Raw genomic sequence first — 14317 nt, forward strand, 5'->3', positions numbered from 1 at the left:
CATGAAGATACCCTGATTTCCTGATTGGTCTACATCTCCCTGCCTTCATCTCTATCTTCAGGAATCAAGTGTGGCCTGCCTGGACCTGAGGGCCAGCATTATTTGTAAGAATAATCAGCAAATCTGTCTGCATAATCATTGGGAAATTCCTTTTGAATGCATCTAACTAAATTGCCATAAGAAAGAAATATATAAAGTTTTATTACAGTATAAAATTGCAAAATACAAGCCAATGAGGTTAGAAAGCTTTTTTTTTTAATTTCTTGGTTCCTAAGAATTATTATTAGATCTAAAATAATTAGATCTAACTTCCCCATAATTCTCCTCTTCCATAACAGTTATTGGTGGACAATTGCTAAGAGCAAAGAAAATGTGTGAATAGAATGAACAAATGTGATACATAATGGAGAAAATTAATATTATCTACTAGTTAAAGTTTAGGAAAAAGCAGGAATTTTTTTACTAATTTCCCTGTGCATCATTTCTATTTTTGAGTACTTTTGAATTAAGGATCCAGATTCTGTTCAGTATCATAAATATGTTGTAAGATATTCAAAATACAAATTTTCCCTCAAAGTTCTCAGTTCAGAGTACACCTTAAAAGCATTCAATTGCTGACAGGAAGTTGCTTTCAGTTCTTAAAAAAAAAAAAAAAAAAAAAAAAAAAACCTGCTGTTCTTGTTCTATAGTTCTAAAATAAGATGTTTTGACATGGGCAAAGTGTTCATTTCTACAAAGGCGAGCCCATAGGCATAGCATAAGTGTTCTACCCGGATCTTGCAACTGACTTATACAGGAGTTGCAAGTTTTGAATATGTACATTTTCTTGTAAATAAAAATTGCAGTTAACTTATAATTACTGCATTGTAATTAGACTTACAGTGGCACAATAAGATATAAAAGGAATTTTTACATTATCAGATTTTCCATTATTGTGTTAGAAACCAAGGTTTGTAGCAAAGATCTCACAGAATTAATGGAACATTTAAACATTATATTAACTTTTTGTGTCTGAATAAAATCCACACAACAAGCATGAAAAATAGTCCCAATACACCTATCCTTTTCTAAATCTATCAGTTGATTTAGGTGTGGTCTTTATGCTAGTGATCCCCCTTCACTAAACACCCCTTTTCAGCAGATTTATTATTTTTCTATCCTTTTCTCTTTACTTGTTTCATTCTTTTATCTTCCTTCTGCATCGGCATTTATTCTTGGTGAAACTCTGGCTGGACTATGGCCAAATGGAACTAATACTTGGTACTTCATTTGATTTTTCTGATTTTTACATCTCTTACAGCTCCGTACCAGTAAGGGCCCTCATCATACCTGCATGTAAGCATTAATATGCTTACCTTGCCAACATGTTTAACATTAGCACTTTGTTAAGGAAAAAGACAGATAAAGTTCCAGCACAGGAGAAATTAAATCAGCATCCAGAAGCAGATATGCCATCGCTACTAAGACAGCTAATTGAAAATTCTGGCCCTTCCCTATGGATTGAGGCATGCACTGCTGATGTTCATTCAGTGGCAGATCTTGAAGATAAATTAGAAAAATACTGTCACATGTACTCTGTCATTCATCCAAAAAAGCAATTATCAAGTTGTTTGTGATTGCGCTGGAATAATGTGAAAAAATGAATAGTAGATAACTTGGATTGAAAATAACAGGTATATTCTTTAGTTCAAGAAACTAAAGAATTCACAGACCAAGAAGGTAACTGGAAATGTATTAATTTGTTTTATCTGTCACAAATGGAAAATCTCCACTTGTGCTACAAAGAATCCAAGACACAGCACATGAATCCAGAACAACGTATTAGGGATCATGAAAGATTAAAGATAGAAGTTGCTGGACTACAAGAAATTGTCCCTAGAACAAGGGCAAGCTCCTGCTAACCATGAGCACTGTGAATCACCATATTAAAAAGTTAACACATGCACTGAATTTGCAAAAACTGCAAATTGCAGCAGTCACTGATAGTTCTAGATATTTGGATTTTGATTCAGGGAAAAAATGGGATGCCAAGAATTTATGGTCTTAATTTAATCCTCCTCAGAAATTATCTCCATCTATATTACCTCAACAACAGTAACTACAGAAAATGAGGAGAATGAGATCATCACTACAGTAGTGATAACCAAAAGTTTATCTGCAGAATATATGCTAGCACTTAGTAAATTGAGAGAACCCTTGACAGCCTTTACTTGGATGGACTAGTCAGTTAAATTGAATGGAGTTGTATAGAAGGGTGACCAGGGCTCTAAAGAAACTCAGGGTCTTATGCTGGCATGTACTGATTTAAGCATTAGAGGTGCATTAGGTCATATCTCAAAAGATCCTGACCAACATTGCTTCAGAGGACAGCACAGACTTAGCCAAGCATTGGGTTAGCAGGAGCTGTGATTCAAAGCAGCTATCATGATACAAGGGCTTGATGAGAGTGCAGGGACATTCCTGACTAAATGGGAAATCAAGCAAATAATAGCAGGAATAATAGAATCCCAAAATGCAAATGAAAAAACCTGCTGGTAGTAAGGATGACATGAAATATGGATACACTGCTTTAAGCGACTATGCAGCCTGTCTCATTCCTCATTATAGTAACAGATTTAGTATATGGGAAAATGAACAACTGGCATCATTAGCCAATGCAAGGAGTGACTTCAAATCCAGGTGCACTATACAATACCAAACATGGTCAAACAAGTCCAATGTAACAGCTCTAGACAGCATTTCAGCAGTGGACACCCCTGAAATACAGTAATAAAGGTGGGTGAAATCTCTTCAATCTAGAGATTATGGTAGAGGCTGAGTCAAAAGAGGGTGTGTAGGCAATGGCATATTATATCTTTCCTAAACTCAATGGAAGAATAAACATCATAAAAGCACAGACTCACAGGAATCAGAAAGCAGGAGACAAGCCCAATCAATACTGAAACAGAATGAAGATCTCACCTTCTGGAATGAGAAACCCACATCCATTCTGATGGTTCAAGCCTTGCAGTTCATTTGCAATTATTAAATATCATTGCATGGTGCACATAGTTCTTCTGATTCTTCAGAACAGAAGCTCCAGGATGAGAAGCAAGACTGAGATGAAGTGACTGAGAGTCTCCCACCACCAACAACAGAGAAATGTTTGACCCAACTGTGCACACTGCAATGGGTTCAAGGTGATAGGCCCAGGGTAGCTTTCAGGCAAGTCAGTAGAGAAGTCAGTGCTTAAATAGCCACTAATGCAGCAATCACACTGATCTGTAGCAAAATCCTAGGTGATACTACAATTAACCAAAATCAGTAACAAATCTTCCAAGATCACAATTCTCATGGAATTTTGTTGGGAAAGAATCCTATTACTATTAACTCAATGTATTGGCCCTATGGTCCATTATTCTGAAATTGGAAATGGACTGGTTAAAGAGACACCCCTGAGCAATGGATCTTCACAGCTTTGTTATCTACCAAATCCTGGCTCCCTATCAGAGACCAGAAAGATGACCTCACTAAGATATGTGGTCTCATATACAATAAACAAGAGAGAGAATTTTGAGACAAGAATTTCCCTAGTTTCTGGACAACCAAACTTACTGATTGTGGCAAAATTGATGCCTGTGTAAAAATAGTTGTAGTACCTGTTCCACTCCAGAAACAGTACAAATATCCCTTTGAAGCCATGAAGGTATTGAAAAAGGTGAATGAGGACTACTTGAGCAAGGAGTGTGATTAGAGTTACCAGCTCATCATTTAACACCTCTATCTGGCTAGTAAGAAAAGCAGATGGCATAAACTGATGAATGACTGCTGATTACAGATGGGTCAATAAAGCAACACCCCAGATGGAACCTGTTATTGTCAACCTCACTGAACTTGTTCAGTGGATTCAGGACTTGTACAAGTGGTTCTCTGTCATTGATTTGGCTATATTTTTTATTTATAAGGCCAGTCAAAATAGATTTGCATTCACATTTGAGGGCAAACAGTACATCTTTTGCAGGGTGCCACAAGGCCTACACAATGCATCTGCAATAATAGCTCATACACATGTGACAGGAATGCTAGCTCAGTTAGATGAAACGGATATGTAAATTCCTATGTTTATGACATCATTGTTTATCTTGTCACCCAACCAGAGGTTCAGGAACATAAAGAAAGAGTGCTATAACTCATACAGAAAACAGGGCTCAAAGCTAACCTGGAAAAAGCACAATTGGTATGAGAACATCATTGGGAAAGAAGGCACAAAAGCTGACAAAAGAAAGATCACAGCCTTGATAAAGACTCCTGCCCCAACAGATGCTCACTCTTAGTGAGCATCTGTTGGGGCAGGAGTCTAAGATCCAATATTTTTCAGTATACACAAATTGCTATACCACTCTATAAACTGCTTAGAAAGAAAAGTCAATGGGAATGGACTTCTGTGCATGAAGAAGCCCTCTGTGAATTGAAATAGGCTGCTCTGCAAGCATCTGCACTTAAAATTTCTAATAATACCAAACCATTTGTTATCAGACTAGCTACATGTGATACAGCTTTTCTTGGAATACTTCTGCAGAAAAACAGAGGACAAAATGAGTTCCCCATAGCCTCAATTGACTCTTATTCTGTTCAACAGAAGAGTCCCCAGTGAAACAATGAAGAAACCTAATATTTATTTATTTTATTTATTTAGGTCTTTTTTATACCGACACTCATGATACCAATCATATCGTATCAGTTTACAATAAACAGTGGTGCAATAACATTAAAATTAACAACTTCGTGAACAATAGGCTAGGAGAGAGGGAGAGAGTGAAAAGTTACAATAAACAGGGGTACTTGAACTGGGAGGAGGAAAAGCCAGAGTAGTGGCTAGCATAGAAATAGGTAGTATTTAGTCACAGAAATAAATAATATACAGATATATACATAAGGCTATAATAGACTCTAGTATTCAGGACTGAATGTAATCCACTATACATGGTATCCTATACCTAGTTGTAGCAGTAGGGGATGTCATAGATCGGGGAAGGCTTGTAGAAATAGCCATGTCTTGAGTTTCTTTCTGAAAGTTTGTGTGCAAGGTTCCTGTCTAAGGTCTGTGGGCATGTTGTTCCAGATGGTTGGTGCTGCTGCCGAGAAGGCTCGATCTTTAGTGGATGAAAGGTGTGTGAATTTGGCTGGGGGGGGGGGGGTGTAGCGTACCTTTGTATGCTTCTCTGATGGGTCTGGTAGAGAAGTGCAGCGTGAGAGGGTTGTGTAAGTCGATGGGTGTACTGTTGTATATAGCTTTATGGATGATGGTGAGACATTTGTGTAGAATTCTGAAGTTTACTGGGAGCCAATGTAGGTTTTTCAGGATAGGTGTGATGTGGTCTCTTCTATTGGAGTTTGTTAAAATTCTGGCAGCCGAGTTTTGTAGCATCTGTAGTGGTTTGGTGGAAGAGGCGGGGAGGCCTAGCAGAATGGAATTGCAGTAATATCAAGCACTTACTGAGAAAGGAAAAACTCATGTTTGTGGAGAAGAAGAGGACATGGATTTCTCATAATATAGACGTCCATCTTCTGAAATTGATATTGTGAAACTACATCCTCATATTGGGTTCACTGATGGGAGTAGCAGTAAACTTTGCTGTAGCTGAGATAACAGGAAAGTTAGACACTCATGTATCTGCTCAGAATGCTGAAATGGAAGCAGTCAAATAGCTTCTGAGATTCTAGCCAAACCCTTTACCTGTGCTGTACATTTACACCAACAGTAATTACGTAGCAAAGGGATTATACTACTGGATATTAGATTGGGCTAAACATGACTGGAAAACTGCAGATGGGAATGACTTAGCAAATAATGACAATGGGAGGATCTACACAACTGGGTAGAAGAACAGCTAGGAAGTTTACATGTCAGACATGTAAAGGAACACCAAAAAAATCAAGAGGAACCTACTTGATGTTTTTCTATAATTGTAAGACAGGAACTAATTAGTCTCGCTCATGCATATCTTCATAAGAGCAAAGATGGAACCCTGTACAGAGTACAAGTAGCAGAATAGCTTGAGATGAAAGCTCAGATAAGTGGCGTACTGAGGAGGGGGACAGGGGGGCCAATGCCCCCAGGCGCAGGGCCATAGTGGGGCACTGATGGCTGACAGGAAGGTCCATGCAGCCGCTGGTGATCCTCTTCCCACCGGCGGCTGAGCAGGGAAGCATGCAACTTCTATGCTGTGTGCCAGCTGTGCACAGCAGAAAGATCGGTGGGGCTGTGGTGGAGATCAGACCACTAGGGCCTGAAGAAAAAGTCACATCCAAACCTCCAGGTGCTCCTCTTCCTTCCTGCCTGTGCAGCTCTAGAAAAAAAACGTTGCCAGAGTCACGTGGGTAAGAAAGAGGAGGAGCAGCATTTGTGGCAGGACCGCCGCCTATCTCACCTTGCAGTAGCCCGAGAAGATGAGGCACCATAGCAGGGCCGCTGTGTGTCCCACTTCTCATTGGCCCAAAAAGAGCAGGGCCACCATTGAGCCCATCCCACGGCTCCATGGTGGCCAAATGGAGCAGAGGCAAAATGGAGGCTGAGGCCCAGTAGATTGTGTGTGTGAATGAGAGTGAGATGAGAGATCGTGTATGTGTGAGAGTGAGTTGAGATATTGTGGGGCAGATTTTAAAAGCCCTGCGCATGTAAATCCAGCTGGACTAGTTTTAAAATATTCCTTTATTAGTATGGTTTTACTATTATAAATGATTCTTTATGCTTCTTGATTTTATTTGTTTTATGAATAGTGGTTATGTTGTTCCTAGGGATGTGCAATCATTTTTGCTGAATTGGAAAATTTCAAAGAAATAGTCCAATTCAGCATGGGTTGGAAGACTCGAATCCCAAGATGGATTTTCCCCGAACTTCTGGAAAAATTTGTTGTTTGGGTTAGTGTGGGGGGTGGAGGGGAAAATTTATTAAAAAAAAACAACAAACCCACCCCAACCCTTCAAATTTAGTTAATTACACCCCCCACACACACACTCTCCCAATCCCCCCAAAACTTGCCTAAAGTCCCTGGTGATCCAGCAGGTGTCCCAGGAGTAATCTCCCGCTCTCGGGCTGTCAGCTGCCAGCAAACAAAATGGCGCTGGTGGCCCTTACCATGTGACAAGGCTACCGGTGCCATTGCTTGGCCCCTGTCACATGGAAGGAGCAATGGATGGCCCGCACCATTTTCTAAGATGGCGCCCACCGTCCATTGCTCCTACCATGTGACAGGGGCCGACCAATGGCACCGGTAGCCACTGTCACATGGTAAGGGCAAAGGGCTCCGGTGCCATTTTGTTTACTGGCAGCCAATGACTCGAGAGTGGGAGATCACTCCCAGGACCCCTGCTGGACCACAAGGGACTTTAGGCAAGTTTTTTGGGGGGTTGGGGGGGGGGGGGGTGTTGTAATTAACTAAATTTGAAGGGTTGGGTGGGGGTTTTTTTGGAAAAAATTGCCGAGAAAAAAAAACGACTCATTGGAAAATGAAGTTTTCCACAGGTCACCCGACCCGTAGCCCGACCCATTATAAAAAAATGATTCACGTCCCTAGTTTTTCCATTGTTACACACAGAATCTGGCTTCTTAGGGTTTCCATTTCAATTTTTGTCTGCATATTGCTAGTTCTAATTTGTGATCCTTTATTCTGTATTTGGTGAGGGTATGTCTCTGCTATTTGCGTGTGACTAAGGTAAGAGATTCTGCTAGTATGTAGTGTCTGTGTAGGGATCTATAGCAATCAAGTTTGTATTTTTTCCAAGGTAGGTAGTGTATTGGTATTCTGGGTCCCAGTGTAATATTTACCTGTGCTTTTTCACAGGTGGGTTATTGTTGTTTGAGTCCTTGGTGTTACTACTGTTATATTATGATAGGTTTGCTGTATAGACTTTGAGTATCTTTTTTGTGGGGTTTTGTGTTAGTTCACAACAAGTCTGGCAGTGGAAGATGTTTGTGCTGCTATTACTGTGAGGTGACACCAGAATTTGAAAATATATTTTTGTATGATGAGCTGTAAGGGAAACATCCAAGCACCATTGCTGGGGGAATTTTCTGTGTTTGCACAGTGTGTTACAGAACTGGAGGTGCAGGATTTATTTTGACATTCTTTCCTTTCTTGTATTCATTCCAGACTTCACTCTCATAGTCATATAAAATTAATTGAATAAGGCTATCAAATAATTGTAATAGTAGTTTTACTAGAAGTGTGAAACTAGACAGCTTTTTAAAAGTACACAGAAGACACTCTGGACTTTTTGCCAGTTTTAAAGCAGAGGGCCTTGCAATGGAGGTAGGTGTGATATGAGGAAATGTAATCCCCACTCCCCCACACACAAAATTCTTCTGTCTAGAGATGACACAGATTTTCTGTGACCCTTAAGAAGGAAGGGGGGAGACACTGGAAAGGCACAGAAGTGCATTGGCTCCCAGGCGCTGGAGACCCTCAGTATGCTACTGGACAGATCAAGGAGGGAGTAGCTTACTGTATACAGTGCACCCATGTGAATGCATGAAGAACTGTTAATTATGATCAATATGGGTCCCTGATATCACCTACAGATTTATTTCATTAATGCACTCCTAACATCTAATGAGAGGTACAACATTATCTTAGTCATCACTGAGGTATTCTCAAGTTGAATAGAAGCATTTCCTATGAAAAATAACAAAAAGGTGATCCCTTATATTTTAAAGAAAGATGTTAAAGAAATATTTTTCACTTTTATATTAAAAAGTGAGTGAAAACTGGTATGCTCATATCAACACTGTAGAAGTAGGAAGGTTACATTCACAAAAGAAGAGAGTTCATCTAGTCATAGCACTCTGTACCATGAAAATGCTCAAGAGGTTTGTAATTAAGCTATAAATCTAAGTGTACATATTTCAAGGATGATAATGCTCCCCAATAAGTTTATTATTTAAAGTCCATCTCTCAATTCATGTAATATTCCTTAAAAATTAATTAGATTCATAAATGTCCAAAGCATCTTATAGAAGGTAATGCTAAATGTCCATATCTGAAAGCAAACAAAGCTTCCCAATTCTCCTCAAGGGACCTTGTTTCATCAAAAGGTTGACTTAATCTGGGGAGCCTTAACAGATAAGCTTCCTTCCAAAGCAGCAGGAGCAGTAGAGAGAATGAACCATACCATCGAAGAAGCACTCTGCAAGGTAGTGTGCTGTAGGGGTGTGCATTCGTTTGCAACGTATTGGTAATTCGCAACGTATATGGCCATATTCGTTGTATTCATGGCGAAGCGAAACGTATCACGATTCCCCACGAATACAAACAAATCTTCACCGAATTATTCGGCCATCTAAAGGAGCGAATTTAAACAAATCCCCCACCCTCCTGACTCCCCCAAGACTTACCAAAATTCCCTGGTGGTCCAGCGGGGGGTCCGGGAGCCATCTACTGCACTCACGCTGTCAGCTGCCGGTATTCAAAATGGCACCAATAGCCTTTGCCTTTACTATGTCACAGGGGCTACTGGTGCCATTGGTCGGCCCCTGTCACATGATATGAGCAATGGATGGCTGGCACCATCTTGTCAGGATGGTCCCCCAAGACTTTCCAAAAGTCCCTTGTGGTCCAGCGGGAGTCAGGGAGCGATCTCCTGCACTCAGGCCGTCGGCTGCCAGTAATCAAAATGGCGCCAATAGCCTTTGCCCTCACTATGTCACAGGGGATGACCAATGGCACCGGTAGCCCCTGTGACACAGTAAGGTCAAAGGCTATCGGCGCCATTTTGAATACCGGCAGCTGACAGCATGAATGCAGGAGATGGCTCCCGGACCCCCCGCTGGGCCACCAGGGAGTTTTGGTAAGTCTTGGGGGGGTCAGGAGGGTGGGGGGTTGTAGTTAATTCAATTTTAGCCAGGAAACACATAAGAATAAATGCATGAACGTATCGGGGCCCCCCTTGCTGAATGCAAAGTAACTGCCCCCGATGATTATGAATACCGAATGCAACATATGCCGTCCCTCTCCCTAGTGTGCATACAGGTAAAAATTGGCAACAGATACTACCACTAATTTTGGCTTCAATCCACAATACCAACCGTTTAAATACTGGTTATCAGCCATACTAAATCCTGTTTTGGCATACCATGCCACTGTCAATTATTCAGGAATGGCTGTGTGAAGAGGATGATGATACCTCAAGGGTCTACTATGTGGACAACACATCAAAACCTTGCTGGAAGACAAAAGTACTATGCAGTACAAAATGATCAATCTTTTACATACTTGATCTAAAACCAAACATCAAACTGAGCCACAAGGCTGAGTAGTTGGTCATTTATTTATTTATTTATTTTTAATTTATATATACCAACATTCTTGAATAATATACAAATCATACAGGTTTACATTAAAACAGGAGATGCAGGAAAAAAAAGTTACCTTTGTCAAATACATTTAACATTAATAACAATGAAAATTGTTAACAAGGGATAACAACTATGAAAAAAGAGAAAGGTAAACAAAAGTGGAAGAAACATAGAAGTTAAAAAGAAAAAAATGAAAAAAGGTAGCACCAAGGGTTGCACGAAGGGGTGCACAAAGGGGAGTGCCCCATTGTCGTGCCCCTTCGGCGCGCAACACCCGCCACGCGACGCCAGGTGGAATGGCGCTGTTTACCAGCTCGACGCTGGGCTGGATGACATCACAAGGGGGTGGGTCTCATGCTCACTGTTTTTCTTCATAGCGATCTCCATTCACATTTTAAAGCTGATTTTTTTCATTTTTTTTTTTTAGCTTTTCTCTTCAGTGAAGCATCTCAAAAGTGCCCGATGCTGGTTGGCAGCCCCCTCTGCCTCGGTGCCAGGTGGAATGGTGCCATTTACTGGCTCGACGCTGGGCTGGATGACATCACAAGGGGGTGGGTCTCATGCTCACTGTTTTTCTTCATAACGATCTCCATTCACATTTTAAAGCTGATTTTTTTCATTTTTTTTTTTTAGCTTTTCTCTTCAGTGAAGCATCTCACAAGTGCCCGGTGCTGGTGGGCAGCCCCCTCCGCCTCGGTGCCAAGTGGAATGGTGCCGTTTACCAGCTCGACGCTGGGCTGGATGACATCACAAGGGGGCGGGTCTCATGCTCACTGTTTTTCTTCATAGCGATCGCCATTTATTTAGTAATATACCTGAATTTGAGTTAAAAAGAAACATCCATTGCAGTCCAAATGGTTAGGTCCATGTACCGTTACCAAGAGGCTAAATCCTGTGACTTACCAAATTGCCTTGTCAAATGAAAAATGGGTCCATACCTCACAATTAAAGAAATAGGCTTAATCTTGTTTCTTACAGAATGACATTGTGGAATCACTTCTGAGACAAACCATTAACACTGAATCAGAGATCAAGAATCCCATCACAATAACTGTTCCAATGTACCTGGCATTTCCAATCAGCACATCAATACTGGTAATGATTCTTTTGTTCTTTCATGTTATATTTGTCTGAGTTGTCTCTATATCACCACTTCACTAACTATATCTAAATACTCTTTTGCTCTATCTTATTTGTATTATTCAAATATATTGTTCATATAACTGACCCTCCCCCCACCAAGGGAGATGGAGGTTAAAGAGCATGCTACTATGTAAGTGAACTGCAGCAGAGAAAAAAAGAGGACAATGCAACTGTGTAACATGAGCCACCAGCCCAGGAAACACAGAATGAAATTTAAAAGGTTGCCAGACATCTTACTGTGAAGATTCAGGTAGGGGAATTTGTATGTCACAACCCCCTGGACTACTGTTAGTTACTTCTCAGTGAAATATCACTTTAAATCATACAGAATTGTGACTGGAAAAGTCCTATACTGGAGAAGTCTGAATGAGAGAGGGATTTGTGAGAAAAATGTACTGAAAAACAGTCCTAGGAAGCAAACAGATTCTCAGCCTGACTAACAAGGAGAGTCAGACTCTCGGGTACCCAGTTCTCAGACAAGAGAAAAAAAGCCATTCAGGATGGAAGCGTGTGCACATAATCTCTTCCCATGATTCTGCCTGGGTTTTGGTCTTCTAGCTGAGAGAAAGTAACTCATCCAAGCTGGGTAACAGCGAATGACTAGTTGTGAGCCTATTGAAGCTGTAAAACCAAGCCATGGCATGGATATTTCAGTGAAGTGGAAGCGACACCGAAGAGATGGCAGCAGTTTAAATACAATAGACCTCCCAGGCCAACACTGACCACCAGCCCAGTTGCATCTTTTCACATGGGTGAGGCTTGTGAAAAAGGAGGAGAATAATAATAACATTTTATTAAGTGGGAACTCAAGAGCTCCCTTCTAATCTTTATGGTGGTTTACTATGGGGCCAACAACCCCAAATTGCCAAATATTAAATGTTCTTGCTACTTTCTAGAAATGTATATAATTGTGTGGCCTGAGACTATTAAGCATGATTAGATAAGTGTGCTGTTTGACACCCCTTTATCGATGTACATAGTTATGTAGAAATGTATATACTTATTTAGTCTAATAAACCTGCATTTATTTGTATATACTGCCAGCCTTGTTTACAGTCCCATTTGTTTTCCTGGGGTGAAGGGAGGGAAATCCCACCCACTAACACCTTCTTCTCCAGGTGGAGGCACCCAAGAACGTGAGGACTGACAGAGTCTGCCCTGGGGGGGGGGGGGGGCTCCTACCAGGTCGGTCCAGACACAGGAATGCCCCATGAGGTAAGAGGTCAAGGGGGAGTTACATTACAAAAAGAACACAACAAATCAACCAAGAACAAGAAAATAATATCAATCAAGATATATAGGGGTCAATATTCAGCCACAGAACAGCCAATTAAGTAGCTGGATACACCTATCCAGCTAACTTATCCGGGATATGCAGTGGCAAGGCAGTACAATGTTCTCTCAGCCTAACTTGATGTTATCCAGGTAGAGAGTCCATCAAGAGAGGGTTTTATTTATTTAGCATTTTTCTATACCGACTTTCCAATAACAGAATTATTGATCAATTTGGTTTACATTTCAAACAATAACAATGACAGGTAAATGTCTTACAATGAACAGGTCGAATTAACTTGGATTAAGATATATGGGGTAAATAACATAATTAAAAGGTAAGAGAACATTGTTCAAATCTCATCTTTGTGTGAGTTTTCTCACTCTGAAGGACATCAGATGTTCACAAAAGTGTACTGTTCTGATCATACATCTCACTTTGCATGTAAAAGTGGCCCCTAACCCCTACACTACTACCTAAACCTCACCTCGAGTTACAAGGTGGGCCTCCTATAGAGATATAAATAGCTTGCTATTAGATGGGCCTTGGAAATACTCTTTCTCTCTCAGTCTCTCTCTCTCCTTCCAGTATTACAAATTGTATCCTGTTTACGTTGGTTTCATTGTACCTGTTTGCTGTTCCATATACTATTGTTTCTCTTGTAAACTGTTGTGAAGGCCAGCTCCAAACAACGGTATATAAAAATTCTTAAATAAATAAGTAAAATAAATAAATAAATATTAAAATGAGCACTTTGCAGCTAGGAAAAACACTTCACATAGGCATTATTGCAATGTGTGGAAAGTTAACAAACTTTGTGGTAATACCTATATACAGCATTCAATATACTGCATTCAATATTGACAACAATTTGATAAATCCAGCTCTAATGCATTTGTGCATTTTTATCACAATTTAGTAAATAGGCCCCATAAAATCCAACACAATGGGGCGGATTTTAAGAGCCCTGCTCGCGTAAATCCGCCCAGATTTACGCGAGCAGGGCCTTGTGCGCCGGTGCGCCTATGTTCCATAGGCCTACCGGGGCGCGCAGAGCCCCGGGACTCGCGTAAGTCCCGGGGTTTTTCGAGGAGGGGCGGGTCGGGGGGGGGGCGTGTCAGGGGGCGTGTCGGATCGGTGCGGCGTTTTGGGGGCGGGATGCGGCGTTTCAGGGACGGGCCCAGGGGCGTGGTTTCGGCCCGGGGCGGTCCGGGGGCGTGGCCACGCCCTCCGGAACCATCCCCAGGTCACGTCTCGGCGCGCTAGCGGCCCGCTGGCGCGTGGGGATTTACTTCTCCCTCCGGGAGGCGTAAATCCCCCGACAAAGGTAGGGGGGGGGTCTAGATAGGGCCGGGGGGGTGGGTTAGATAGAGGAAGGGAGGGGAAGGTGAGGGGAGGGTGAAAGCGAGTTCCCTCCGAGGTCGCTCCGAAATCGGAGCGGCCTCGGAGGGAACGGCGGCAGGCTGCGCGGCTCTGCGCGCGCAAGGCTACACGAAATCGGCAGCCTTGCGCACGCCGATCCAGGATTTTAGCGGCTACGCGCGTATCTACTAAAATCCAGCGTACAT

The sequence above is a fragment of the Rhinatrema bivittatum genome, chromosome 10, assembly GCF_901001135.1.
Source record: "Rhinatrema bivittatum chromosome 10, aRhiBiv1.1, whole genome shotgun sequence".
Taxonomy (NCBI): domain Eukaryota; kingdom Metazoa; phylum Chordata; class Amphibia; order Gymnophiona; family Rhinatrematidae; genus Rhinatrema; species Rhinatrema bivittatum.